Genomic DNA, 27,862 nt, shown 5'->3' on the forward strand with positions numbered 1-27,862 from the left:
CTTCCTCTGACGGCAAATGTCAGTACGGCCGGCTGGACCCGTTTACTGCCATGGCCGACGACGAATTCCAGCGACATTCTCGCCTCGCCAAAACATAGGTACGATGGTTGTGTAAAGAGTTAGGCGACGCTTTCGGAGAGTGCGTACCGGGCCTCATTCGCTTTCGGTCGAAGAGCAAGTCCTCTGCACCCTCCGGTTCTTCGTGACCGGAAGCTTCCAGGGGAGCGTCGGCGCAGACCGCTTTATTGGACGCCAATAAAGCACTGTGAGCCGCTGTGTTAGGGACGTCTCCGACGCGCTTATCGACGCGGCTGGGCAGAAGTGGTGGCTCGATTTCCTCACGACTGCGGCCAAGCGTGCCTATGTTAAGGAGCGTTTTCTTCTGCACGGCGGCATCACAGAGAACAAGGTGAATGCGTCTACTAGCTGGCAATGAACAGAGAGCAGTGAGTTGTGATTGACCGACTCTCAAATATTGTGCACAAGTTTCATACAAAACTCCCATGACATGCCTGATATTGAGTGCTGCAATAAGACTGCTTGGGTGTTCGACTGGCTGGTCGAGGGCTGTGGCTCCTGCAAAACATTGTGAAAAGAAGTGCGTAAGACGCATAAAGAAAAGCAAATGTAGCAATCTCTTTAAAGTGCATTAAAGCGCTTATTTGATCATACTTTTTCTGTTGAGTGCAAGCTGTGCAGCGATGCGTTAATTGCTTTCTCATCCCTACATATGCCATTTTGTTGTTGAGTGAAAATGGAAGAGTTTATGCTCTCTATGCATTGTGCCTGCATGGTGAACTTACACATATGTAACAATTGGCTGGCGACACAACTTCAGCTGAAGCCTGCGTGATGGGAAGCGTTCTTGTTTCAGGAGAGACAACAATGACAGAAATGGCAAGGACAAGTGGCAACAGCCAATCATTAATTTCCATGCTGTCCTCGCCATGCTTTCAAGCATTGCACTGCTGCCCTCAACACTGGTGCTCTCACATCATGACCATCACGTCGTCCTCGTCAAGCCATTTTCATTACGTTGTAATCACGACTTAGCGTCAGTCTCATCCTTGTAGATTGATCGAATTTAGTGCAATGCCTGGCCCAAATAATGCAGTTGAACAGGATAGGGGCCAAATAAATGGGCAAACCCAAAGAGGAGATGCAGAAAACATCACGTGTGCGTGATGGGCACACACACCATGCTAAAGGGACCTTACTGAATGTCATCAAGTAGAACCTCAAATATGCAGCAAGGTTTCCCAGCATTTGATACAAAGCAACTTCTCAAGATGCATGTTGACTACCTTTTAATTTCAATCGGGCAGAACTGCTCTACGCTAATATTCAGAAGTTGGATTTCTCTTTACTGGCTGCTTCATGAAAGTGCCTAGATGCCTGGCAAAGAAAACCACTGTGCACTCGGCAAGAACACTTCACATTAAAATTGCTGCACACACTGTTCTGCACTCACCAGTGTAGGGTTCTTCAAGAGCAGTGAAGGTCCGCAACCCACCACACAGTCAAGGCCAACCAATGCAAGCACCCTTCCCCCAATATTGGGCAGCTTTCCACCACCCGTTTCACTGAAATTGAGAACAAAACACGTATGAGTGGACGTCATGCAAAAGCAATCCCCAGATGAAAAGTTACCCGTGCAAAATTATTACACGGCCACCACTGCTGCTATTCCTTCCTATCTACCTACCCATTTACTCCAGTGCGTTTAAAGTGAACAAAAGTTGCTAAAAATAAAAGTGATAGCACGGCCTCGCGGCTGTATGCTGGCACAGTTAAGGAGTGCAACGAATGAAGTAAATTTCATTGCGCACATAACGCAGAATGGCAAAGGAACTGTCGTTTTTTGTTTACAAATAACAACAGCAGTCTAACTTACCTGGTTGCGGGCGACACGACGCGCACGTCTTTCTTAGTTTGTGCGACGAGTTGTGATCAAAACCGTCGCCAACCTGCTGCATCTTTTACTGCGGGCCCCAATTCATTGAGGAGCTCTGCAACTTCTCGCCACAACCGCTCTCTTTCGAACCCCGCAAAAGATGACGATAAGTCGCTGCTCGGTCTTGCTAAACGGGGATGCTGCTCAAGAAAGTCAAGCAGCTGTAATTTCTAGCGAACGGAAGCATGGCGTCCCGACCTAGCCTTTTTCGCCCACGGTGGCAATTGCCCACGGTGGAGGCGTGGCTTTGCTTCTAAGCACGGACTAACGCGTTTAAATTTTCGCGGTCCATTTCAAATTTTGGCGGGCTCACTTGAGACACGTGTCTATAAACGCCTTCTCAAAGACCGTCATTACGAATCTCACATTAAAAACTTAAGAACCCGAGGAAATAATAATTTAATTACAAATAATTTAATTACCAAATTAGAAAACATACAACGCAAGGCAGTTAGGGTCATCCATAACAAATATCGCCGCCACGAGTCACCATCCGAACTTCTCACCCAGGCTGGTCTCAGCACTATTAGTAGTCGCGCCAAGCATACACGCATCAAATATATGTATCTTCTCTTGTCTGGAGCCTTTAAGATCAACAGTGAGAGTTACATCTCCCGCTCAGCTCACCGCAGCACTAGAACACAACACTCCAAGCATTTAATCGAATTCCGGGCACACAGCAACACTTTTAAGTACTCATTTTTCCCCCAAGCAGTCCGTGAATGGAATGCCTTACCTGATGACGTGGTCAAGTGCCCGTCCCTGGAAAGTTTTATTTCAAAGCTGTCAACTGTGCCCTGACTGCAGAATGTTGTCGATTCGTTACTTTTGCCCTCCTGCAATTTGTTTTTTTTTTTGTGACTTCTGATCTCTGACTGTAGTTTTTTTTTTCTTTGTTCCACTGTGCCAACTAGAACTGTATAACAATAATTTAAGTGTACTTTTCTTACTGTTGTTTTCTCCCTTTGTATAATATGCCCCAATCCTGCGAGGCTAGCAGTATGTACTAAATAAAAATAAAAAAGTGGCGACCTTTGGTTTCATGTCTAAGTAATGCAGTGCCTGTTTGTTGACGCCCTACGCCGCGCCGTTTACGCTATCTACCTCGTCGCCATTGGCAGTCAGCTGATGACGGGACCTTAGCGTTGGTAGCGTTCCCTCGCGGTACAAAGCAAAAATTAATAATGCATGAATCACTCTAAAGCGCTTTAAATCCAAATCTTGCACACTATAAAATGCTTATAAAGGTGTACTAAGTGCATTATAATATTCAACAAACCTCGCTTGTCTAACTGCACACGCAATGCACTTGGTGGAGCGACACACAAATGAAGAGTGCACCGGCGGTTGGCTCACGTGACCCGTTCTTTGTAGACCGCCCAAGAAGCCCATGAGGTGGCGCCGATGTGATGATAAAGAACGGAATATATCCAGATAACCCAATGAAGCTGGATGCGTGACGAGGGTGGGATTTTGTCTTGCTACCATTAGTTTACTCATCTGAGGGCGTCGCCAGAGCTCGGGAAGATTCCGAGTTTCAGCAAACTCGGGCCTTCCAGCATAGCGCCCCTGTTATCGAACGGAGTTATAAATTTACGCTGTTTTCTCGAAGCGACGTCCGCGCAGCGAAACTTTCGTTTTTCGCACAAGCAGAATGGCCTGAAGCATTGCAGCGACACGCCAGATGTATATATACGATGGCGATCGATTCTATCTGGAACACGGAAGTTACGTGCTAGCATTTTCAGATAAGGTGCGTCGACGGCATTACGTATTGTAGGCGGAAGGAATGACACACGTGAATATCGATTCGCATGCAAAGAAGGGGCCCTTGAGGAAAGTGGCAAACAGCGGAAAAGTAACGCGTGGGACGAAAGGACTGACTTATTGGTCACGATGAGAGTGGCCCGAAGTTAAACAGACACGTGTTAATGCCTTAACTTCTGGCAAATTGGCGTATAACTACGTAATAAAAAAGCATGTGCAAAAAAAAAAGAAAGAAAGCGACCCCCCCCCCCCCCCCCCCCCCCACAAGGTCCTACCTGTACATACGTTATAGTGTAAATAGAATACCAGTATACTGTACCCCCTCCCCCCCCCCCCCCTATCCTTTCTGCCTGTCCCCTCACCTCTTTAATTTCATTTTTCCAGTCTGCCTGCTAACCCTTTATTTCCCGCAGCCCCAGCTCAGGTGCTTCCCGTAGCGATGGCAGATGCAGGGGCCAGCAAAAATCTTCTCCTTCCTTTTTATTATTATTTTGAAATAAACCCCTACTACCACAAGGTCCTAATACAGCCTTTGTTTTTTTTAAATTCGGCCACATCAAAGGCCTCATGGAAACAGAAAAAGATGTGTCGCCGAACATAAAATTCGACCATGGCTGCACGGAAGTGGCATCACTTCATTTCCGGTAAAGGCATCAACAGCTGCAAATCATACCGCACTGCCTGGTGTCCCTGAGAATTTTTGTTTTGAGGATGGAGGGGTGAGGGGGGGGGGGGGGGGGGGGGTAGGCTAGCAACTTGCCTTTCATTTCCAATTTAACCCTCCAGTCTCTGATCACTGCTGCACCGAGTCCTGAACCGTGCGGTGGCTTTACATAACATGCGCACCAACGACCACGCCTGGCGCATTCAGCGGGTCGTCTATACTCAGTTTCATACATAGCAGGCAACGCTTCGGAGGTTACTGAAATAGTGCGTCCGCGAAACTATATTACTCCGCCACATATCGTTCGTTCTTCTCGAAACTCCGGTCATTGTTTGGACTATTACAATGAGCGGTATAAAAAGATGTGGTAGGATTGAAAATCACGGTCGAAGCTGAGGCGCTCAGCGTTCGGGCTCTCTGGCCATAAATTTCACGGAGTGTGAACTACTTTTTGGGCGCGGATTTAGTAGAAGCGATTCGCCCTACCAATCGCGCGTCATACCGCCACGTGTAATTCTTGCTTCGCGAAGCCTCGATGAGTCGTAAGACGAAAATGTGGCAAGAGGTAAAACGAAGTCACGGCACTTGCCATTCACGGCACTTAAGATTTGTCGCTACGAAATATGTTTGTGTTCGCTTAGGCTCTATGGCGAACTACTTTTTTGCTTGCGGACTCAGCCTGCGCGAACAGGCGCGCTAGCTTTGGCAGCGTTGCCTGCTATGTATGAAACGGAGTATAGGGAAGCGACTAACTACAGGAAGCTGTAATACTGCACATCTCCTCCCCTTACCCCTTTCTCGCTTTTATTAATCTCGAAAGAAGCAGGCCATAGAGAACCAAATATGCACCAGGACAGATAGCGAGGGAACATTAATCAGGACGCCGGCACAAAAACACTGCAGCCATTGCGAATTACGAGGAATTCAGAGCGCCCGCCCGATAAGAGCCCTTTCTTTCGCGCATTCGTCTCCCACCTCCAATAACCTGTAATTGCAAAAAAAAAAAAAAAATGGAGAGAGAGAGAGTCGCACGGGTGCCGTTCGCTGCTTGTAGCAATTTAGGAGTCAACTACTCCCTCCTTGTATCTGGGAGAGAAAGAAGAATTGACATCGACAGCGATCGACCTTTCGCTTTCGCGCACTCAGCAGGCCAATACCCGCAAGGCAACCGGTAGGAAACAAAATAAACAAAAAGAAAGAACGCGCGTAATCCGGTGAGGGACGTAATAAAAATAACGCCCGAGAGAGAAGAAGGTGACGCGTACACGAAGAGAGCCGGTTTCTGCTACAGTTCGCCGCCGGGGCCGCCTCGATAAAAGTCTCGACTCGCTCTGCTGCTGGTTTGCTACCAGCGAAAGAAGCAGTCGCGATCGCGGGGGCAGCGACATACAACGAGCGACTGCGTTTAATGATCCGGAGAAATGGCTCGCACGGCTACTTTTGACCGGGCAATGGATGTAACTACGCGCGCGACCTGTCGGACGAGAGGGGCAGTAACACTGGCGCGAAACGGAGCGTGTAGGCGGCTCTAAACGACTCAGCACGCGTCTTCCCCGCGCGGCTGCTGCCGAAGCGGACAGCGCAGCGTCGCGTAGCGGCCACTGTCTTATTCAACAATCGTTCTGGCACTGAGCTAAAACTCATTGACTCTTATACCGTATGAACGACGATTTTGGCAGCTAGTCATTCTAACCCCCCCCCCCCCCCCCCCCCTGTCCTCCTATGTACTATCAGCGTCAAATGAAACGCGAACAAAACACTTGAAACGCGAGCACAAAAAATCAAGCATATTAGAGGCTGGAGATGAAATACAGGCGTGGGCTTAATTATTAACATTTCAGAAGAGCGGTCTTTTCGGCTTCGATGGGAATATCAACTGCTCATGTATTTTGCCTCCCTAGAATAATACCTGCGAGTTGTGCTGTTCGCGTTTCAATTGGCTTGTTCGCGTTTCAATTGACGCTGATAGTACATCTCCTGTTCCATGAGGAATACATATTCAGAGGAAAAAAATATAAAAATAATAGGTGACCGGAACCTAAGCACGCGCTGTTACTAAGCAGCTCAAGAGCATCACCTCCCCCCTTTTCCACCCGCGCAAACACACACATATTCCTTCATAACTTAACAAGCGATAAATAAAGAAAACAAAGTTCCTTAAATTCACAGCAATGCAATGTGCGGTAACAAATCACATTGCTGTAATTTTTTTTTCATAGGGCACGGAGATGAGAGAAAGAGTGGAGGGGTAAGAAATGCACTAAGGTAAGCCAGCTGGGGAAGGTACAAGTCTGCTAACCTGCAGAGAGTTAAAGCGCCCGGAGTTCGTACCGCAAGAGCTCTGTCAAGCCTGTCGCCCAAAGGGTTAGCCGCGGCAGGGCATCGCACCCGCGACCTCACTCTCAGCCCCGACCGATGCCCCTGGGACAGTGAGTTTTCCCTCCACTTTTTCGGTTGTTTTACGTTTCTCTTTGAGAAAAAAAAAATTAAAAGCTTTCTTTTCTGTACACCCAAAGAGTAATCCACTAGCTGCTGTGCCACTCTCTATGCCACCCTACGTGGCAGAGAGAAACTGGACACGCCTCAAGCGCTCCGCCACAAGACACGACGACGATGCTCGACCTCCGATGTCGCTCGCGCCATCTTCTCGGAAGTAGTAACACGAACACCGTCGCACGCGTAATACGAAACAGGCGCTCCATTCTCTCGCTGTCTTAGGAAGGGGTCGCGAACTTCGCTCTTGGTATCTTTCAAGCCGTCCGCCGAGATGGAGAGGGAGAGGGGGCAGCCTGTGCCTCGTCTCATCATCTTCCTGGTTAGGCTTGATTGGCAGCGCTGCCGGCAGCGTCAAGAGCGTCACGCTGCATCTTCCAGCGCTATCTCCGCTTCCTTCTTTTTCCCTTAGCGCGGAGCGATAACGATTAGACAACTCCGAGACGGAAATGTGCAACCACACGCGCCGTTCATTTTATTTTCTCTCATCTTTTGTTTCGGACAGCCGCGCGTCACAGAGATAGGTGTGACCATTGCAAAACGATTCTGCTAGGCTGCGTAAAAACCTCGAAGAACGCGCTGCACGACACCGCCAGAAACCGCAGGTATCGAACACTCATCCCGTCGCAAGCGCTGCCGCAATCATCAGTAACCGCGCACACGAAGCCTGTTCCAATTACCCATGCTGGAAGTACCGCAGAAGGGATGCCTCATCGTTGTCGACAAGGTTCTCAGCAGAGGTGTCGCGCTTTTCGGTTGGTCGAAATGGTTATGACGTTAGAGTGCGCGGATTCGCAGTAATGAGGCCACCCACGGATGCCTGACGCCCCGTTTTGGAGCAGACGACAGCTAATAAAAAATTGTTGTCGTCCGCTCCGACAGGGGGCGTAAGGCATCCGTGGGTGACCACATTACACACCTCATTACTGCGAACAGAGCCATGGATGCAACCGAACTCATCGAAGCAGAGAGAGAGAGAGTCGTGCTAAAGAAGCAGTCAAAGTGTGTAGTTGTAATGTGTAGTCAAAGTGTGTAGTCAAATAAAGCACTAGTAAATCACAAACAGTCTCGCAGTCAATGTCAAACAGTGTGCCAGGAAACGCTTTCGCCTTGCAGCACTTTAGAGAACCAAAGTGCCCCCTGAATTTTTTCGCACAACCCCTGGGACCAGCAAGAGCTCAAATGCGGCCGAAGCAGTGGAGTCGCGAAACTATCCGCGGCAGCGTCCTTCGCAATGTCCCGAAACACTACTTGGCCTCTGACCGCAATGGTTGCCTGGCATCTGCAAGGCGTGAACGTCGAGCCAACTTTTAACTAAATATACAATGCCCGCAGACGCTCCACATCTTCATCTCTTATCGGAATTCCGCTGCGAGAACCACCCAGGTCCTCCAAAGACGCAGGGCTAAACGAAACGCTACTTTTATGACACCTGCTGACATGGGGGCTGTGGTCGCATCTGCAGCGAGACACATGTAACTGAAGGTCCTGCAGTGGACGTCCAGTTCATTGGAAAGTGAAAGCCTACAGCGTATGCTGATGATGATGAGGATTTCCGGAGCGGTGAGGGTCTTCCTTAACAGGTCAGTCATTCTTCACAGTTGTACACCGCCATGCGGAAAGCTCACCAACGAATACCCACCTGTTAACAGTTCCAGTATAGCGGTATAGAACTATCGAAATTAAATAAACTTTTTTAAATGCCTCTCGCACACTCCAGCAATGAGAAAGGAAGCAAACGCTAAAAAGCCGATGCTCAAGGCACTTCAGCCATGACCAAGAGAAGCACATGCTAAAAGCCGATGCTCAAGGTACTCCAGCCGACGACAAAGGAAGCAAACCTAAAAGCCGATGCTCAGGGTACTGCAGCCTACGGCAAAGGAAGCAAGTGCTCAAAGGACAATGCCAAGGTACTCCAGCTTACGCCAGAGAAAGAAAATGCTAAAGCCGATGCTCAAGGTACTCCAGCCTACGACAAAAGGAAGCAAATGCCGACGCTCAAGTGCACTCGAGAGGTGTTGACATCCGACAGAATGCAACGCGCGAAAGACACACCGGCGCGCGGTGCGGCTAAGGTCGAGGCGTCGCAAAAAGAAAAAAAATGCCGGAAGAAAAGAGGAGTCAACGATCCGGAAAACCGCGCCGTGACGACCTCGCTCGCGAAGGAAGGGCAATGTCAGGCGCGCGAAGTCGTCGAAAGCGAAATAAGAAAAGGAAGGAAAGAACGCATAAACACTCTTCGCGATCAATGAAAGAAAGAAACCCGGCGGAGATTCCCTCGGGTCGAAGAAGAGGAAAACGCACGGGGTGCCACCACCAGTCCCGGAAGTAGCTTCCCGGCCGCGCCGTCCCCCTTCACGGAAACGGAAGAGGCAGGCAGCGTCCGCGAATCCGGCGACGATGTCACGGCCTAGTGGGACAAAGCGTGACAAAAGCGGATCCACTCGAGATTTCCCACACACGAGAGAGAAGCGCGCGCCCAGTGAGAGTCGAGACCCACGCTGTGCTGTGAACTAGAAAGGGGGCACCGAACATTATTTCGATATATGCGGATTTCGAATTAACGGGTGTTTTTTTTTTTTTTTAGAGAAAGAAAATGGGGGGGGGGGGGGGGCTTTTACTGAAACTAGCAAATCAAAACGCCAGTTCGAATAAACTACAAGCACGAATTGCCACGTTTCCACTGTTGAGTTTTTTCCCGCTGAAGCCAGCAGGGAGGAGAAGCGGTTATGCATGAAGGCCAATAAGCGCACTGAAATGAACCCTGCGTACAACGCAAACAGCATGCGATTTGAGTGGAAATAAGAGACTACGGATCAGGGATTACTGCGACTAGACGCGTTCCCGCCATTCAGCTGTAATATCGAAATTCGGACACGAACTACGCAGCTCGCTCACCACCAAAAAGCCACCGACAGTCAGACAATTGAAGAGCCGTTTAGAGGGCGAATTCGACAAAGGCAGGTCGAGCCGCTTACGTATGCGCCTACACATCGGGTCAGGCTAGGTCGATACGCCCTCCGAATGCGACCGCTTGCGCCCGGCTCCCGAACACTGGCTATCAGATGCCGTTCACCCTCACCGAGAACACACCGAACACTGCCGAAGCACGCGGTAAAAGCGTCGTTCCGGCCATCACCACAGAAGCAAGGCGGTCGTCCGCGGATGCCCACGTTTGAGGACTCCAAAGCATCAGCCTGTCTAAGAATGAGCGCTTAAACGGCCAGGCAAAGAGGCTTCAGTCAAAGTAGCACGGTGGCTCGCTCGAACAGCATCTCAGCCGAGAGCTTCCTTGCGTGCACTACGAACGCGATAATAAATCAGGCGGCCCGGCAGGGTAAAAGTCTCGCGGTGTCGTTCGCGAAGAACCCTTTCCGCACGGCTGCTGTCGTCCACCCCTCCGCCGCCACTCTCAACCCGCTTCGGTCTTCCGCGGAAGCACTTTCAAGGCGTCGTCGAGCGCCGGTAGATAAGGTACCACCGCTACCACCCATCCCTCTCCTCGTTGGGGCACAGGAGTAAGCTTCCCGATGCCAATCGCTGACTTCTCGAAATTGCCCGGTTCACCGACTCCCCCCTTAGGAGAAGGAGACGGGGACGGTATTGTGGTTGGTAGAGGTGCCCCTCACGCCGCCAGCGCCTTCTGTGAGCGGACTCGGGCTTTTTCTCCCGTTCGACGACAGCGCTGGGCATCGAACCACGGGAGCTCGCGCGCGGCAAAGGCGAAAACAAACAACTCCCGCGACGCAGAGGGAGAAACAAAAAAAATGCGCAGATTTATTATTGGTCGTAGTGGGGCCTGGCATTCGTGTTTCGTCTTCTCGGGAGGGGGCAAGGCGCCCCATGCGTACGATCACGACCGTCCCAAGGATGGCGTTGATACAGACGTGTTTGTTTAGAGCAAGGGAGCAAGGTAGAAATTCATAACGATCAAAACGTAGAAATGAGCGGAACATGGGGTGAAATAAGGCGTTAAGAGGAACCAGAGCCGTCAAAGAAGGAATCACCGCAGGCATGCCTCCCTGCTCCTCACGCACGCACACACACACGCACGCGTATAATTACAAAACAGTAACACCTTCGTAGCGTAGCAGGGGGCGGCCGAAAGTTAGGTGAGCGGATGAAATTAAAAAGACTGCGGGGATATGGTGGCCGCAGCTGGCACAGGATAGAGTTAATTGGAGAGATATGCCAGAGGCCTTTGCCCTGCAGTGGCCATAGTCAGGCTGATGACGATGATGAACACCTTCGAATGAACAACGAAAGATGCGCAGGTTTCAGGACCAAGCCACGCACAAGGAACCGCAATGCAAACAAGCTCCACCAAAACCTCCATCGCACAAGCCGCAGCTTAGGCACTGCAAGCGCTACCTCGGGTCATCGCCTCGCGGCGCCGTATCAAAGGAAACAAGAGCAATGTACTACGCTTAAGACGGAAACAACTAGACCAACCAGCCATCCTCGCCAAATCAAAGCAAGAACGCGATACCGCCGCTCCGCGCCAGTGAAACGCCGTCATAAAAACGCTCTTCCCCGTCCCCCTCTTCCCTTGGAAAGAGCGGCCGTCGCCGTCAGAGCGTGCATCGTGCACCGAACGACCTTGGCCGCCGTGGCAGCGGAGCAAGGCACGAAGCACCGTGACGACGATACCGCCGCCTCCGTTTTCCTCCTCTCCAACCACTGGCGCCGCAGCCAAACGACCACGCAAGCAGCCAGCCAGCAACCGAGCCGCAGCCATCCCCCCTGCTGCTGCTACTACTGCTGCCGACGGTGGCCATTTAAATAACGACGGTAATATAAATCGCGGGAATAAGGAAAGAGCCTAGGAAAAGAGTGGAGGGGGGAGGCACGCCACCACTTTCGGCGCCGGCGCATGGCTCCTTTCGCGCCTCTGTGCACCAGACGCTCTCTCGCCGGCGTCAACGCGCCTATGATGCGCAACACAGCACGCAACTGGACTGGCCGTCGTTGCTAGTTTGTGCGTTAGCGGGTAAGGGTAAGGTCCCCCTTTGAGCCTGGAATTGGTCCGGCTTACGAGGGTTACATGGTTGGCTGTTTTACAGGCCGAGAATGACACTGAAACACGAGATGAACGAAGCTCTTCGAACCAGGAAAACTTACACTCCCCAGAAAAGTTTTCTTCGGCGTTTATGCAATGACAATCAGGGTGCCAATAAAATGTGCACACCTTGCTTTGAGAAATGTGTGCGTACGTGTCATACACGTGTGTGTGTGTGTGTGTGTGTGTGTGTGTGTGTGTGTGTGTGTGTGTGTGTGTGTGTGTGTGTGTGTGTGTGTGTGTGTGTGTGTGTGTGTGTGTGTGTGTGCGCGTGCGTGCGTGCGTGCGTGCGTGCGTGCGCGCGCGTGCGTGTGTGTGTGTGTGTGTGTAATCTCGGAGTCGCCCATACATTTCTTTCCACTTCGTAGTTTATTCCGGCAGCCACTGCATTGGTGTACTGGTTTGGTTTGGTTTATTGGGGTTTAACGTCCCAAAGCGACTGAGGCTATGAGAGACGCCGTAGTGAAGGGCTTCGGAAATTTCGACCACCTGGGGTTCTTTAACGTGCACTGACATCGCACAGCACACGGGCCTCTAGAATTTCGCCTTCAAGAAATTCAGCCGCCGCGGCCGGGATCGAACCCGCGTCTTTTGGGTCAGCAGCCGAGCGCCGTAACCACTGAGCCACCGCGGCGGGGCATTGGTGTACTGGTCTCGCCCCTCGAAACGCACGGTGAAATGGACATGCTTTTTGCGACTACTGGAAACATAAGAATAAAAAAAGGGGGTGGGGGGGGGGGGGGGAGCAGATGCGCCCACAAGTACACCTTGCAATAGTAATAACATTAAAAGGCATTTCAGTGACGCTATGTTGGCATGGTATATGACTACTATGCGGTAAGCACTTTACGTGCATGCATAGATAGTTAGACACCAAACGGACAGAAAAAAAAGCGCTATAAAGAAAAATTGCATTGTTTTACGATTGGTTCTACGCCGAAATCAGCATCCAAGACTTAAAGTATGGTGCAGTATCAGCATGCGTCCCCACCAAAGTCGCAGGCACGATGCAAATCTTTCTCACAATTCCGGTAGCTCTCAGATGATGTAGACACGAACCGCCGTTCGGTTGCCATAGCAACCCGCTCCCGGGGTCGCTCTGACGTACGTCCGTTTCGGGGCCTCGTTCGCTACACTTGAGAACGTCGTGGTCACCCGGGGCAGTCCCCTTCGGCCCCCAAGTACGTGCGACGGAACGTGAACCACTAAGTGGAAGAAAAAATAAACACCAAAACGAAAGTCTATCATCCGGAGGTCGATCCCCCTTCCCACGTCCAGTCCAATAAGGCTGTCCAGTCGAGCGCTACTCTCCAAAACTAGACTAGCGAGTATAAAAAGAAAGGGAAAACAAACCAATGAAAGGCGGAACGAATGGGGGACAAAAACCGGAGCTCAGAGGAACGGCTAACGAGGACCTCAAGTCACGTCGCAACCGCAGCCAGCGACCGTGCGGTCACGCAGGGAGCGGGGGGCGGAGAGGGGAGCGGGGGGCAAGAGATGTCTGGCGTCGCCATGACAACGACGGCGCGCCGCCGACGCCAACCACGACGATAACCAGACAGCGGCAAAGCGGGTCTCCCGTCTAAGCAAACTGTGCGAAGGCACAAACTTTAAGCTTACACCGATTTAGCCTTCACCACGCCGAATAGGCATCTAGACGGACTGGAAGGGATCGTGGTCACTTAAACTGCACCAGCGAAGCGGACGCAAATAATATTCCGCTGTCGAAATTCTGCGCCGCAACCCCTGAGAGAGAGCTTCCACAAATCACATAGACGTTGGCATGCACCAATGAGGCTACTTGCCGCAGCAGACCGTTCCGCTTCCCAGCGCGCAGAAACAACCTCCAAGCGGTGAACACCGGCTCTCCTTAGCCGTAAGACCAAAAACACGCGAGCCGCGAATACTTATTTTACGGTCTCCCGGTCACACAAGTCGTCCGCGACCGCTACACGTGCCTCGCCGAGAAGGATCTCGAAACACGCGTGTTGTGGAGCAAAATCCCCGTCTAACAATTGTCTTGTTCTTTGCTTTTCCTGCATATTTCACAAAACGTTCGGAACATCCACAGACGCAGCCAGAATGGCGGCAACCCGTTCTTCGTTGCCGTATTCAACTGAATGTGGGCGGCGGCAAGCCCTTGTTTCACGCTCTCGCTGACAGAAGCAAGCCGCCTGCGAACGTCAATCGTACCCTATGCCGTACGGTCGAGTAAAGCACCTCGTGTAGCTATTAGATTCTTTTAGCATGCTGGAGGCGTATCAAGGTAGACTATACCAGTTTACCGGACGCCTCCCGCGCATGCGCAGTGATATGGGTGGGGCTAGGCGGGGCCACTGAGCGCGCGCAGGAGGCACCCAGTGAGCCGGTACACGCATACGCAATACGTCTCCAGTATGCTAAATGAATCTACTCCTACTCTCCGCCTCTTCTTTCCCCTCTCCAATCACTACGAAGGAAGAATTCAATGGAGCTTGGAGGTAGAAAGTAAGAAATAAATAAATAAATAAAAAGACCAACTTTACCATTCCGCGAAGTCAGAATGAGGTTCAAAATCTGAACGTCTTAAGTTGTGTATGTGAGTGAATGAGTGAGTGACTGTGTATGTGAGTGACTGCATGTGGCTGTGTATGTGAGTGACTGCATGTGACTGTGTATGTGAGTGACTGCATGTGACTGTGTTGTGAGTGAGTGAGTGAGTGAGTGAGTGAGTGAGTGAGTGAGTGAGTGAGTGAGTGAGTGAGTGAGTGAGTGAGTGAGTGAGTGAGTGAGTGAGTGAGTGAGTGAGTGAGTGAGTGAGTGAGTGAGTGAGTGAGTGAGTGAGTGAGTGAGTGAGTGAGTGTAATCCAGCGAAAAAGAGAAATATTGACACGGTATGCAGTACCATGACCGTTCTCATTTTCACTAGGTTAAGGCATGAGAAGAGTTTGAAGGCCGTATCGTCACGTCCGAAGGCTGCACGCTCCCAGCACTACACCACGATGACGTCAGCAATAGCCCACTCCCAATCGAATGCGCGGTGCGACCCCGTGATGACGTCGCACACGGTTATCACAATATCCCGCTCCCAATCGAATGCGCGTCGCACTCTGCAATTCTCTTTTACAAAAGCATATGCGGTACAGTGCCCAAGGTTTCACCATTGAACCTTCCAGCCTTCCTCTGCCACACACGCCGCTCCCGCAACACGGTGCGCCCGTATACGCGAAGGTTCTACATCCGCGTAGCAATGACCCTGAGGCAACTTCCTGCGTCCTCTCCTTTCCTCCGCCTACCACCGACAGCGCGTGTGCGACAACGAGGAGCGCGTACTATTTCAGCGCCAAAAGCACGTGTATCCCGCGTCACCCCTTTTCTGTATTTGTTCGTTTCCTCGCGCGCACCGTTCTGGTTTCCGCCTACAAACACGCACACGTTGCATCCGCAAGAGGCAGCAAAAAAAAGTAACTGGAAGCGCAACGCGGCGCTCTCACCCAACAAAGGCGAGAGAGCCCTAACGACACCCGACACGCACCGCAAGACAAAGCGACGAATTCGCTCCGGCAGCGATGAAGCCACGGCGGCGGCGACACAAGGAAAGGTACAGGCGCCGCGCATCACAGCTTCGCAAACAGCGTACAAAACAGAGGCACGCAGTTTTTAGTCACGGCAGTAGACGAACGCCGCTTACAACGAAACACGCGCTACAACGAAATGCTCCCCGCCAGTGATTCGGCCAGCCCAGAGGTTCGAAACTAACTGCCTGAAGCAAGAGAAGCAAGGCGTACGCGTCAGGAGAGTTTTGAGGAAGACAAGTCTTAGAAGAGAATAGAATACAAAAATTGGCAGTGGTTTAGCTCTGGTTAAACCTGGAGGATTGCGAAAGCAACGAGGAGAGAGAAAGAGGCGATGGAGAACGCGCGGCAGCGGCGGCGGCCCCGGCACGCTAGCTATGCGCCGCTACTGCGCGTGCGCAACTGGAGAGAGCGGTGGTGGTGGTGGAAAACATTTATGTACATGTATAATACAGGAGGTTATGCATGAGCTGACCCAGAGGGGGCCAGCCCTTACAAATACTAGGTGGAGGTCCCTAGTTCGGGACCCCAGTGGCATCGGCCGCCGCTCAGGCTCGCCCGACCAAGGCCCGTTGGGCCTGCAGGTCAGAGCAGCCGAGCAGGGTCGCCTCCCAGTCCTCCCGGGTTGGGTTGGGGTGAGGGGGGATAGCAGGGTTGGAGGGGCAGGCCCACACCATGTGGTAGATGTCCGAAGACTTCTCCGCACAGTGCGGACAGCTGCCCGAGAAAGAAGGGTCGAAGTGTTTCAGAGCTGCCGGGCACAGCAAAGTATTAGTATACAGGCGGAGCAGAAGCCGCTCCTCCGCCTTTGACAGACCTTTACACGGGCGGGGATAAAGACCATGGCCAGATTGATAGAGTAAAACGATGTCTTTGAAGGTGTAAGCTGAAATAAATTCGAGTTCCTGATCGTCAGGGTCGGCGGCGGCACCTCTGAGTCACCCGCGCAGCGACGGCGGCGGCGCGCCAGCTGTGCGCCGTGTGACGTCACTGCTCCTCGCGCATGCGCAGTATGGCGGCCTTGCCTCAGCCACCTCAGCTCCGCGAAATGGCTCGGCGACTCGCGTAGTGTTGCTTTCGCAACAAATTTGGAGGTAAGCTTCGCCTAAAGGGTATGACGCGATCCTTCCAGGTGGCGCTCCCGTCGCTGCTTCAGCTTCGTCCGTGAGGGAGACTTCCCTCCTCGCTTAGCCGGTGCTGTCCTGACGCACGACGATGGTCGGGCGCATCGAAAAGGAGAGGGGATCAAGTTTTCCACAATTATAACGCGGAGCGCTATTGATACTGGGCAACTTCTCCGCAGTGTTTATTTAAAAATTAGTCACCATAACTCTCTCTCTCTCTTTATTCTCAGCAGCTTACAATTCGCACCAAGCACTCTTTCTTCGAGCCAAACTACCACGGCTGCAATCCACGGCTGCAAAAATTAAAGGCTGTTTCGCTGCACCTGCACCTATCACAAGTGTCCGTCAGCGAAATCTCGAGCACATCACAGCTCCGCTCTCCGTCACCTGCTGCCCGTATTTGAGCGCACACTGCCTCCGAGGTACGAGGCGTGCGGGCTTTGAACATCATTTCGCCACGTTCCGACGGATGCGAAATACGAAAACTGCCCGCATATATAAATAGAGAGAGAGAACCAATGGAGCGAACCAAACACGAACCACGTACTGTTGAAGGTGACCCGCAGCGCGCCATTTGATATCTCGAACGTGATCTCAAAACTCGCCGATGTTGCTTAAGAGTGTTCCCCGTTCTTTAAGGCGAATTTACCGATTCGTTTCGTAACGATGAGTGTCCCCCGTTCTTTAAGATGGATTCATCGATTCGTTACGTAACGATCGCGGCGGGAGGACGACAAACGAGAAATATCGGCGCTAGAGTGGACCGCGGCAAGCGCAAATTCTGTAGTTTAGGGGCGGTTTCCAGAGGAACACCTGGGAGTGAAACGTCTTCGCGAACAGCGGGCGCCAGGAAAAGCGCAAGGCTGCACAAAGACAACGTGGGACTAAACGTTAGATAACGTAACGGGTATACTACCACGTTGACAACCGATAAAAGCACCCGATAAGTAGGAACACAGAGGAAGTAGAGAAAGAGAGAGAAGAGAGAAAGCTCCAGAGCGCCCTGCTAACGATATCCTAAAGATAGGTACCCCCCCCCCCCCCCCCCCTCCGAACACACACACTTTGGATACTGCAAAAAAAAAAAAAAGACGCACCGGTGCTGTAGTCGTAGGCTACAACCTAAGCGCCACAAAACCACTGACTGACAGAGCTCTTCCCTACCCTTTCAACTCTGAGCCGCCCATCCCAGCAAAGCAAAAACCTCTCAGAGACGTCTAGCTAGACGTCTCTGAGAGGTTTTTGGTTTGCTGGGATAGGTTACAAAATTTGTACTTTGCGCAAGGCTTTCCGAATCTCCCGTTGCCAACGGCCCACCCGAAATGGCTGGAAAGCAGCCAATAACTCGCGGCGAAAGCAAAGCCGCCGCTATACAGGGAGAATAGGGAGAGGAGAAAGAGGGGGGGGGGGGGGGCTCGTTTGCGCAAATTTGGCGCAAAGAAAGAGCCACCACCCAGTATAATAAAGGCCTGTCAAAGAGCGAGAAAACAGGCGGAGGCGCATCGCAGAGGCAACGAAGGGGGTCACTACCCAGAACACGCAACATCCCACAGCCCAGAGCGCGCAAGTGGCGATTGAATGGGAGCTTGAATGGGAGCCGCGGGCGGCTGGAGGGAGGGAGCACGCTCGCATCACACTGGGTCCGGAGAAGAAGAAGAGAGGAGGGGGGCGGAGGCAGAGAGAGAGAGAGGGGGGAGGTGCGTTTTCCGGCTAACTCGACGCCACAACGCACGAAAGAACACCTGTGGCAGGGTTCCAACGCAGCGAATGCAAGCACGCGTGTTTTCCGCACCTTCCCTTTTCGCCACGGCGTCATCCGCAGCGAGCTATTTACCAGCGAGCGCAAGACCGTTGCCGCGAATGTGTCCGTGTAGGCTAGCACTTCTCTTTCGTTTGATGTACTTCCTCCATTTACCCTGGCTACCTTACCTTCTAGACACACGGAGGTCCAGGCTGCAATATTGTCCGAGAGGGTACAGGCCATCAGAAAACAAAAAGTGCTCATTGGTACAAGAATTTAAACAGAGATTCAATGTTTGAGTTCTACAGATCTTTCCAGGGCGTACACGCGGATGCCGAAACATCCACTCTGAGCCGACTGTCGCAAGCCGGTTCTTCTACTGTCTCCACTGTGCAAGCACTGGGCGCATACGAAGTCCAGCAAGCAATATGGCGACCTCCAGGGGGCCCTGATTGGAAAGAGATGTGCACCGCAGAGATTCTCAATATTCATCATCATCAGCCTGACTACGGCCAATGCAGGGTTCGCCGAAGGCCTCTCCCATGTCTCGGCAACTAACCCTGTCCTTTGCAAGCTGCGCCCACCATATCCCCGCAAACTTCTTAATCTCATCCGCCCACCCAACTTTTTGCCACCCCTTGCTACGCTTGCCTTCTCTCGGAATCCACTCCGTCACCCTGAAGGACCACCGGTTATCTTGCCTTCGTATTACATGTCCCGCCCAAGCCTATTTCTTCCTCTTGATTTCGATTAGGAAGTCATTAACTCGCGTTTGCTTCCTCACCCACTCTGCGCGCCACCATCCATCCCACTCTGTAGTGCCACCATCCATGCGAGTTTCTTAAAGAGAACTACATCCCCCGTAGGAATGCCAGGAAGATGAGGTTTCGTATATGGCTTGGCTAGCATTGGGCTGAAAATGTGGCTTCTGCCTCGGAATCGGCAGGTGCGCCACGATGACAAGCTGTGTGCATAGAATAAATTTTAGCGGTGCGTTTTTCCCTTCAATATATTAAACAGAACTAAAGTTAGGAGTTGAAAACTTTCAAAGCCATTCTTCCATGTTTTCCCTCAAGCAGAGTTGCATTGTTACAGCTGAATGCCCCCTTTCATGCCGAACAATAGCGAAGCCAAATACAAAACATCATCTTCCCAGCCTTCCTGCGCCTTCTAGGGTGAATGAACTATCGCAGAGCCACTTTCCCCTGTAGATACTATTTGTAAATTTTATGGTACAGCCATAAGCATTGAGAGAAAAATTCAGGGGGGCACTTTGTTGACCTAAAGTGTGGTGAGGCAAAAGCCTTTATTTAGCACAATGTTGTTGCTTGTGTCACTGATGTGTGGTTAAGATGTTAATTATGTACACAATTGTTTGTGAATCTTAAATGCTCGACACAATGGAGGGCGTTTGGGAGGCATCCGTCTGATTCGACGCCTTTCTGCAAACCCTCTCCAGCGTCCTAGACAATGAGAACTACAAATGCGTTGGCAGAAAGTAGCGTAGCCATTAGCACACTCGGCTGCGGAACGGAAGGATGGTGGTTCGAATCCCATCGTGCACAAAGATCTTTTTCTGGTCTGACTAGAAAAGCGTGAGACCTCTGCTGACAATCTTCTGTCGACAACGATCGGGCATTAAAGGCTTTCTTTCGCTTTAATACCGGATGCCAGCCAGCTCGGCAGTAAACATAAGAGAAATTTCAAGCAGCGGCTACACTAACAGGAACCACAACTTCTCTACACAGGAAACGTACTCCTGACAAACTTTGAGCGACACTCAATGTACAATCCGAACAGAACGCCAACTGACACACAGTAATGACCTACTGATCATCAGGGAGCATTTCCGCAAGAATGAGAAGCAGAAGGAATAGGTGATCACACAATATAAGCCTAACGACGGCGACACGTGCGAGGACTACCTCGAGTAAAAGCAAACTTGCTTTTCTAAACAACTTGCTACAGCATTCCTTGCAGGTCCTTCAAATTTCAAAGGCCGCATACTGGTGTCAGAATGAGTTCCATACAGTATCGGCCACACTTATGAAAAGCTGCAATCATTTGCCCACCCCAATCCTGGGTACTCTTCCGCAAGAGAGGACGGAATCAGAGGCATCGTGTGTTCCCAGAATTTTTTTTGTCACGGAGTCCACGTTTCACGAGAGGCTACACTGAGAAGAGACCGTGATAAAGCACGGCTCCGGATTCGATCGAACATCTTTCTACTTTTTGCGCAGCCACTCACATGTTTGGGCATAGAAACCTGCCGACAAATTACGCCGAACTCAGAACGATACAAAAAACAACTCCGCGAGAATTCATCAGTGCATCTTTCTCAAAGCCCCTGCTTCTCGCGGCACCGTTGCTGGAGCCCATATAGCACTCCGATGGCTTAATAAACAGAATGAGCCAACGTGACGGACAGTTTTTCAATACCAATATATTACAACGAAGTTTCAATGCAATTGCTGCGGCATTATTAAACAAGGACCCCTTTCCAGAAAAAGCAACAAACTGAACACTGAATACTTCACAAGTTCCCTTGTACTCTCCCACTTTCTTCATACCCTTTGAATGCTACAAGAAAACTGCAGCTACCTTTCAAAGCCATTGGTGACATGGACAAAATAGCACTATGGTTTGGGTTGCAAGAAAAATGTGTAGCAAAAAATGCCGGTACATGCTCCTAATACAATAAAGGATGACTTCGCACTTTACAGCTTTCATCAAGGAGTTCCCCTGTAAGATATGCTCATTCAGGCTACCACCAGTATCGAATGAATCAGAAATGGGACCAGCAATATGTGAACAGAAAGACAACAAAAAATACTCGCTGCTGGAAAGGACATTCATGTGGGATCCACAAACATTTCCGAAGAGCTATCGTCGCATCTTTGAAGTGGAAATAAACTGCACTAAAATTCAGTCTCCCTCAATTAAGACCTCATTTCGCTGTCCACATTTTAACTGCCATGTCCACTTTCTATTTGATGGTGGTAGTGCACTTATGATAAGGCAACATCAAAAAATTACTTCTTGCAGGCTCTAATGATGTCATTACAACTGAGACTACGCCGCCATGCTATGCGGAGGCTTGAATAGAGGAGCATGGCCCTAAACGTCACGAAGAGCATCAAGCAAGAGCTGCCAAGTTTCTTTCCTCAAGGGCTTTTTTCAAGTAAACAAAGGAAGCCAGTCCACAGAGACACTTAGCCGGGTGAAATGGCAGAAGGCCACTTTGTGCTGCTTGCACAAAGAAAGTTTCCTCAAACGCTAAGTGCTAAAATTCTCCCTTCATAATTAACACTGACGTCACTCGTTCCTCGGCTGTGAAAACGAGGGTTGGTCAAACTTCTCGTATGTTTCACCTCAGCTCATGGATTGTCCGCCAGTGCAGTCTCTCTCTGAGCCATCGAAGGTCACACACATGAAGACACAACTAGGGTCTTTCAACATTTAATTACTGCAGTTAGTCTTAAGTGCCAAGGGTCAGTGGTTGAGAAAGATGTACAACATGTTGCCCCTTTCCAAAACGTGAGAAGCTTGTCAAACAAGCGCGTAATTTAACAGCCCTCTAGTAGCCACCCGTGCTAGCGAAAACAGACATACTATAATCATTAAACCCCCGTTCAAAAAGATACTTTAAATCCAAGAAACCTGCACTGAATGTCACAACATTTCCTCGGCTAATCAACAGTTTCTCTGTAACACAGGAGACATCGTCCCCATCAATGACAGCTACAAAACAAACTTCATTGCATGCTAGCACCAAAATGCACACACACATCAAGTGCCACAGGCCTTTACTAACAGACAACTTAATTTTGATAATGACCTGAATAAGCCTGTGATGATTTTGTACACAAAAATGAATTGAAGTAATGAAGCTCCTTCTTGGATCTCACTGTCCACATTGATAACAGCACAAAAAGCTTGGAATGAGAACTCCACAAAAACCTTAATGCGCCACAGGTGCCACATCATTGGGGCTCTTCATTACTTGGCTTTATATTTCATGGAACTTAGAGAGATTGGAACTGGGTGCTTTTAGTTAAAATTAGAGTAAAAATCGGGCTATTCAACAAGGGTATCTTTTTTATGACCTGGGTACCTCCAGCTTACTTTATCTGGCCAAAATAGATCATTAAAACCCTGCAATGTTGATCACCACATAAAATTGTCTGTTTCCATTCAATTCAAATCCAACTCCTAATTTTTAAAAATAGGGTTTTTAAGGTAAAGGGAATCTTTTTGCACCATAGTAATACCAGTACTGCTGAATGTCAAAAAACAGGCGAATCATGTTAACTGTAAAGTGATTGAATAAATTGTAATCATCAACTTTTTAACTATTATCGATAGGTGTCAGCTTGCAATTAGATTTATAGCCAGCCACTAATAACAGCCACAGCAGTTTTTAAGAGTTTCAAAAGCGCAATTACCCCCGCTGTTGCAGCTTAATTTGGGCAATTTTTCGTGCCATTCAAAAAACAGTGGACCTATGGGGACCACAACATGACATCAATCAAATCGTGAAGCTACACTACGTGATGCTCGTGCCATGCAATCATCTCTTCACCATCCATGCTGCATTGCTTCCCTCTCCTCGCCACTTCACTTCTCCAGCACGGGCATTCTCTCATACTGCATGAAATCCTAAAGTCACAGCAGCTCGATCTCCCTCCCTTGGGGGATCGAGCGGCCGTGCTAAAGCTAACCCAGAGACCTTGGTATCTCGGTGCGCACAGTTCTGCCCCATGCCAATGATATCCCATAAATAGCAGCCAAGGATTCTGCCAAAGAAGGTTTAATGTCATTTGAAGTGAATAAGGCTACATGTATTCAATGTCATTTGCGTTCTTTCAAGGTTATCAGAAAAAAAAATGGCTGAGGCTTGGCTAAGGCTAAGCCTAGTCAGATGCGAAGCATATTGATGGCTAGGCTTGGTAAAGTTCCTCGCTTTGTTCTTCAGTTGTTGTAGAACGTTGTCGCCGAACCGCATATTGAGCACGCCGCTTAGCCAGACGTTCATCCCGCTCTTCATCGGTCTCTGTGGCACGCTGAAGCTTTCGCTTCTCGTTCAAATCAGCCCTGCTTCTAGGCGGCATCCCAACACCTGGCCGCCTCGCAAGTGCCCGGAGAGCGAGGCAAGCTCAGCTTTATACCGCTACTGTAGCGTCACGTGGTCAGCTGCAGCGCGCGCCTCTGATGTGGAGCCTCCACCGCCGCGGCCGACCGCGCGAGCCGGCAGCCCATCTCTCCTCTGCTGTGACGTCATGTTGTCACGTGGTGTCACGTGGTCACGCTAAAGGTCAATGGTAGCTCCACCGCCGCGCTCGACGGGCTGTAGTGTAGCTCTAGCAATATGCTTCGCATAAAAATAAGACTCAAGCAAAGCAAGCAGCCCATTAATGTAAACAAACTACTTCAATTCAATTCAATTCAACTGAAACTACTTGGTGCAGGAAGACGACAGCACAAAGATTGTCCAGGGCTGGCATTCACAGCGTGACAGAACCTGTCTACCAGCCATCCCAGACTTTTCAAATACTGAGCAAGTGTGAAAACTCTGCTTGAGCAGGTGGTGTGAGAGTCCAACATGAACAACTCTCACTGTGGAGTGTGTGCGCTGTGGTGACCGAGAGTAACATCTCTCTCTGACAGCGTGTGGTATACAAAACTTGTTGCCACTTGCTGCCTAAGTTGATTGAAGTCTCAGAAAACGCAGGAAATATGAGGGCGGTTCAAAAGGACAAGGTAACAAGAGCTCGCGTGGGCTGACTGTATTTTACAGGCAGATATAAGATGCTATTACTGCTACTAATGACACACAGTAGCATGTAACTGGTGTGCATTACTTTTCAATGTAGTCACCATGATTGTCTAAACATTTGTTCCAACAGTACACCAAGGCATGGATGCCAGCACAAGAAATCTGGGTCAATTCCCTGAAGCCATGTCATGCCGTACTATTGAACTACTCTATTGCTCCTGAGCTTATAAAAAATAAATTCAGGGGCACTTTGGCTGTCTAAAGTGCGTATAGGCGAAAGCGTTTTCCGCACCACTTTGCCTATGTGACACTGGTGACGTTACCACTGGATGACGTCACACATAATTGATATCGAAGTAATGACAAATTACTGGCTAATTACTGATTAATGACTATATGCTAATTAACTGCTAATTAATGACGCTTAAGCTTCGCCTTTAGGAGTGGAACGCGACAGCGTGTTGTAGCGCTGCCAGGCAGTCCACGGAACACCACCACCCGTTGCCCATTGAACGCAACGCTTTTTGAGGAAAGGAAATTATGTAGTAATTCGCTGTCATCTCGGTGGACACTCGAACCTCACCGTAAAGGAAGGGAGGAACGCCACCACCAATTCGGCGCGATGTCTTGCCCAACACTTTTTGAGGAAAGGAAATGGCGCAGTAATTCTCTGTCATTTCGGTGGACACCCGAACCGCACAGCAAGGGAGGAACGCCACCACCCGTTCGGCGCGATGCCCTTTGAACGCAACGCTTTTTGAGGAAAGGAAATTCTCTGTCATCTCGTTTGACACCCCAAACCCACCCTACAGGAAGGGAGGAGGTGGGTGTGAAAGAAGAAAGAGAAAGAGGGGTCATAATGAAACTGAAAATTGTATTTGAGGAAAGGAAATTACGCAGTAACTGCCTCACATATCTCGGTGGACACCCGTGAAAATTCAGGGGGCACATTGGCTCTCTAAAGTGCTGCAAGGGGAAAGCGTTTCCAGGCGCAGAGTTTGTTTTATTTACTTTTTATTTTTCATATTTAGATTTTTTTTATTTTTGTTCCTTTTCTTATTTTTATTTTCATATCTTATTTTTATTCTGCTTTTCATTTTGCTTATTTTCTTATTTTTATTTTCCTTTTCTTGACTTTATTCCTTTTATTTTATTTATGAAACCCATGCATTCACTAGATGCGCCTTTATTCATGCTCGAACCTTGAGCCTTCGTGGCGGAGTGGTAGCGTCTCCGCTTCAAATGCCAAAGGCCCTGGTGCGATTCCCACCCTCGGTGTAGTTTCTTTTTAAGCAGTGACGCCGAAAGGCGCACAAACCAGCCGACGCGTCTGTCGACACGGCTGCCGACGCGTCTGTCGACGCGTCTGTCGAAACCTCTGCCGACGCGTCTGCTAACGACAGTATGAGGCATTAAAGGCGTTCGCCTTAAAAGGGGGATGTCTCCTGTGACCCCTTCAAGAAGTGTCAACAGATAAGGCCTCCTCCCATGAAGTGGATGTTTAAGAGGACACTTGGCTTAATCTGAGGAATAACACAACCGCAAATAGATGCCACATGTAAACAACACTACAATCAGCGCCGCAGGCCTCTCCAACCGTAACGGAGTTAAATCAACAACCTCTTGATACCTTATCTAGTCGCCAGACATGCCAACTTCCCGTACAGGCGGTAAGCCGCTGTCGAGGTCGCGCGAGATCACTGCAAGGTGTCCACGCGATACGCAGAATAAAACCCGGAATCGATAAGTCACCGCCACGCGCCACCAATCCACACTCGAGGCAGTGAAAGTCCCCCACCCGGGGAGAGGCATAACAATACCCCGTGGATCGTGAAAGCGTTACGCAAGACGGATCGCAGACTGCCCGCCCTACACAATGGCTCCGGACCCCAGGAGCTCTCGCGACATTGACAAACTGTAGCCGACAATCGGACGCGAAACAGAAACGGCACCCACATAAGAGGAGCATCAATCACACACGAAAAGCCGTTTGTGCTCTTGTATCGTTTTAGTGCATAATACGTCCGTGAACTGCGGCACCTTACGACGCCTATTGCACCTGTTACGTCGTAACACTACGTGAATTCCGCTCGGCGATTTCATGCTCTTGCAGAAACGTTACCTATGATGTCGTTGGGGGGAAAAACAAATAGTCACCGGCACTGATTACAGGGAATTCTAACGTACGTAAGCCGCAATGCCAACGGTGGGTACGTGAGCGGCATAAAAGCTGTACGAAGAGTGTTGATAACTGAAACCCACGGCATCAATAACTCAATTCGAATTACAGGGCTTGCTTCCCTGGCAGAAAGCTCCAATTTGCTCACATAATTGTACTTAGGACGTAGTGGTGCGAAAACTACACAGTACAAGCGGTCACTAGATAACACCAGCGCTCATGACAATCGCTGCCGGGTCTCGGTAGAGGGATCTGTAGTCACACATAAACAAGTCATCCTTACTAAACTGGTGGAACTGAGGCGTTCCTTTAACAATTACGGTAAATACGAATCGCAAAGGGCGCGTGAAACACAGCATCACGACGGAGGAAAGCCGAGCGCCTCCACAGAGGCAGACCAGGCCAAAACACAGTCGCCTCCCCGCAATGACAGATAGCATATCACGGCGTTGCCGAGGGATCGGTAGAGCTGATAACGTACGAGCGCGGTTTTTGACGCAGGACAAGATCACCGGTCACTACCGCACACAAACACACGAATGGTGACGACCAAAAGACTGCGAAGGAAACGCCGAAATCAACAATTTAGGCCTAGTCGAGTCTCTCGCACCCCATGGTGCGAGCAAGTGCAATGCGCGAGTGCACACAAGTGAAAGCGCGCGGCTTTCTCCGGTAAACAATCAGCCAACCACTCACCGATCGAGGTCCACTCAGTATTCCGGCACAGTCCTGGCACCGTGGGTCAATTCAGTTCGTTACACAAGAAACAAATATTGACGGCGCACATTTCTTCGGCACACAGTGGGTTTTCTTTAGCTCCATACCGGAGCCATTTCCAAGAACCAGCACGAAAGTAGCGAAGAGCGCCCAGCTACGTCACATACCCTCGGCACCCTACGAAACGTGCCAATTTTTGCGACAGGCCGCTATGGTGGCGCCATCCATGAACGGCTGCTAAAACCAGTCTGGAAGCATTGACCCTGACAACCCTGTTGATACCACAGCCCTGCATCCGCTGCAGTGGAGTTTCGTGATGTCAGAGCTTGGTGTTTGCTGCTCAGCTGTAAATTCACGAGGTGTGCAGTCTGGTTCTTGTTCTGCTGTTGACGGAACTCCCTCTTTTATAAATCATCTAGAATGCAGCAGCAATTTTGGCCATCTTTGTCTTCGCTACGCTGTGGGTGGTCGGTGTAGTATGGATTCGCTGGAACATTACTGGTACCGCTCCGTTGGCGAAAGTCGGCGCCGATTCGCCAGTTTGCTGGTGCACAAAGGCTCGTCGCGTTTTTGTCGAACGCAGATGGGCTAAGTATACCCATAGCGTGAGCGAGGAAAGCCGCGCCCGTTGTCGTCACATTGGCGGGCGCTCGTTCAATGATGCAAATTGCGCTTGATAGTTCCCAGAAACGCGTCTGCCAGCCATTTCCGACAGCGCATGTCACGAAAAGGTGCATAGAAAGGTCCGGAGAAAAAAAAAATGTATTGCGTCTCTTGCGAAAATTTTCGCACGAACTAGCATCGCAAAGAGTAGTGCTCGCATGTCGTCAGAGC

At 50.2% G+C, this 27,862-nt stretch overlaps 1 long non-coding RNA gene across 1 annotated transcript; it reads right to left on the reverse strand.

Annotated features, from left to right (window-relative positions):
- Positions 1 to 213: 213 nt before the first annotated feature.
- On the reverse strand, positions 214 to 27,175 carry LOC149365987 (uncharacterized). The gene is made up of 3 exons (XR_016283372.1): positions 27,008 to 27,175; positions 1,472 to 1,583; positions 214 to 576 (listed from the first exon to the last, which is right to left on the reverse strand). It is a non-coding gene; the product is annotated as an uncharacterized LOC149365987 (long non-coding RNA).
- Between the last annotated feature and the right edge of the window lie 687 nt (positions 27,176 to 27,862).

This window comes from Amblyomma mixtum, chromosome 1 (genome assembly GCF_055824585.1).
Source record: "Amblyomma mixtum isolate Tamu chromosome 1, ASM5582458v1, whole genome shotgun sequence".
Lineage (NCBI taxonomy): Eukaryota > Metazoa > Arthropoda > Arachnida > Ixodida > Ixodidae > Amblyomma > Amblyomma mixtum.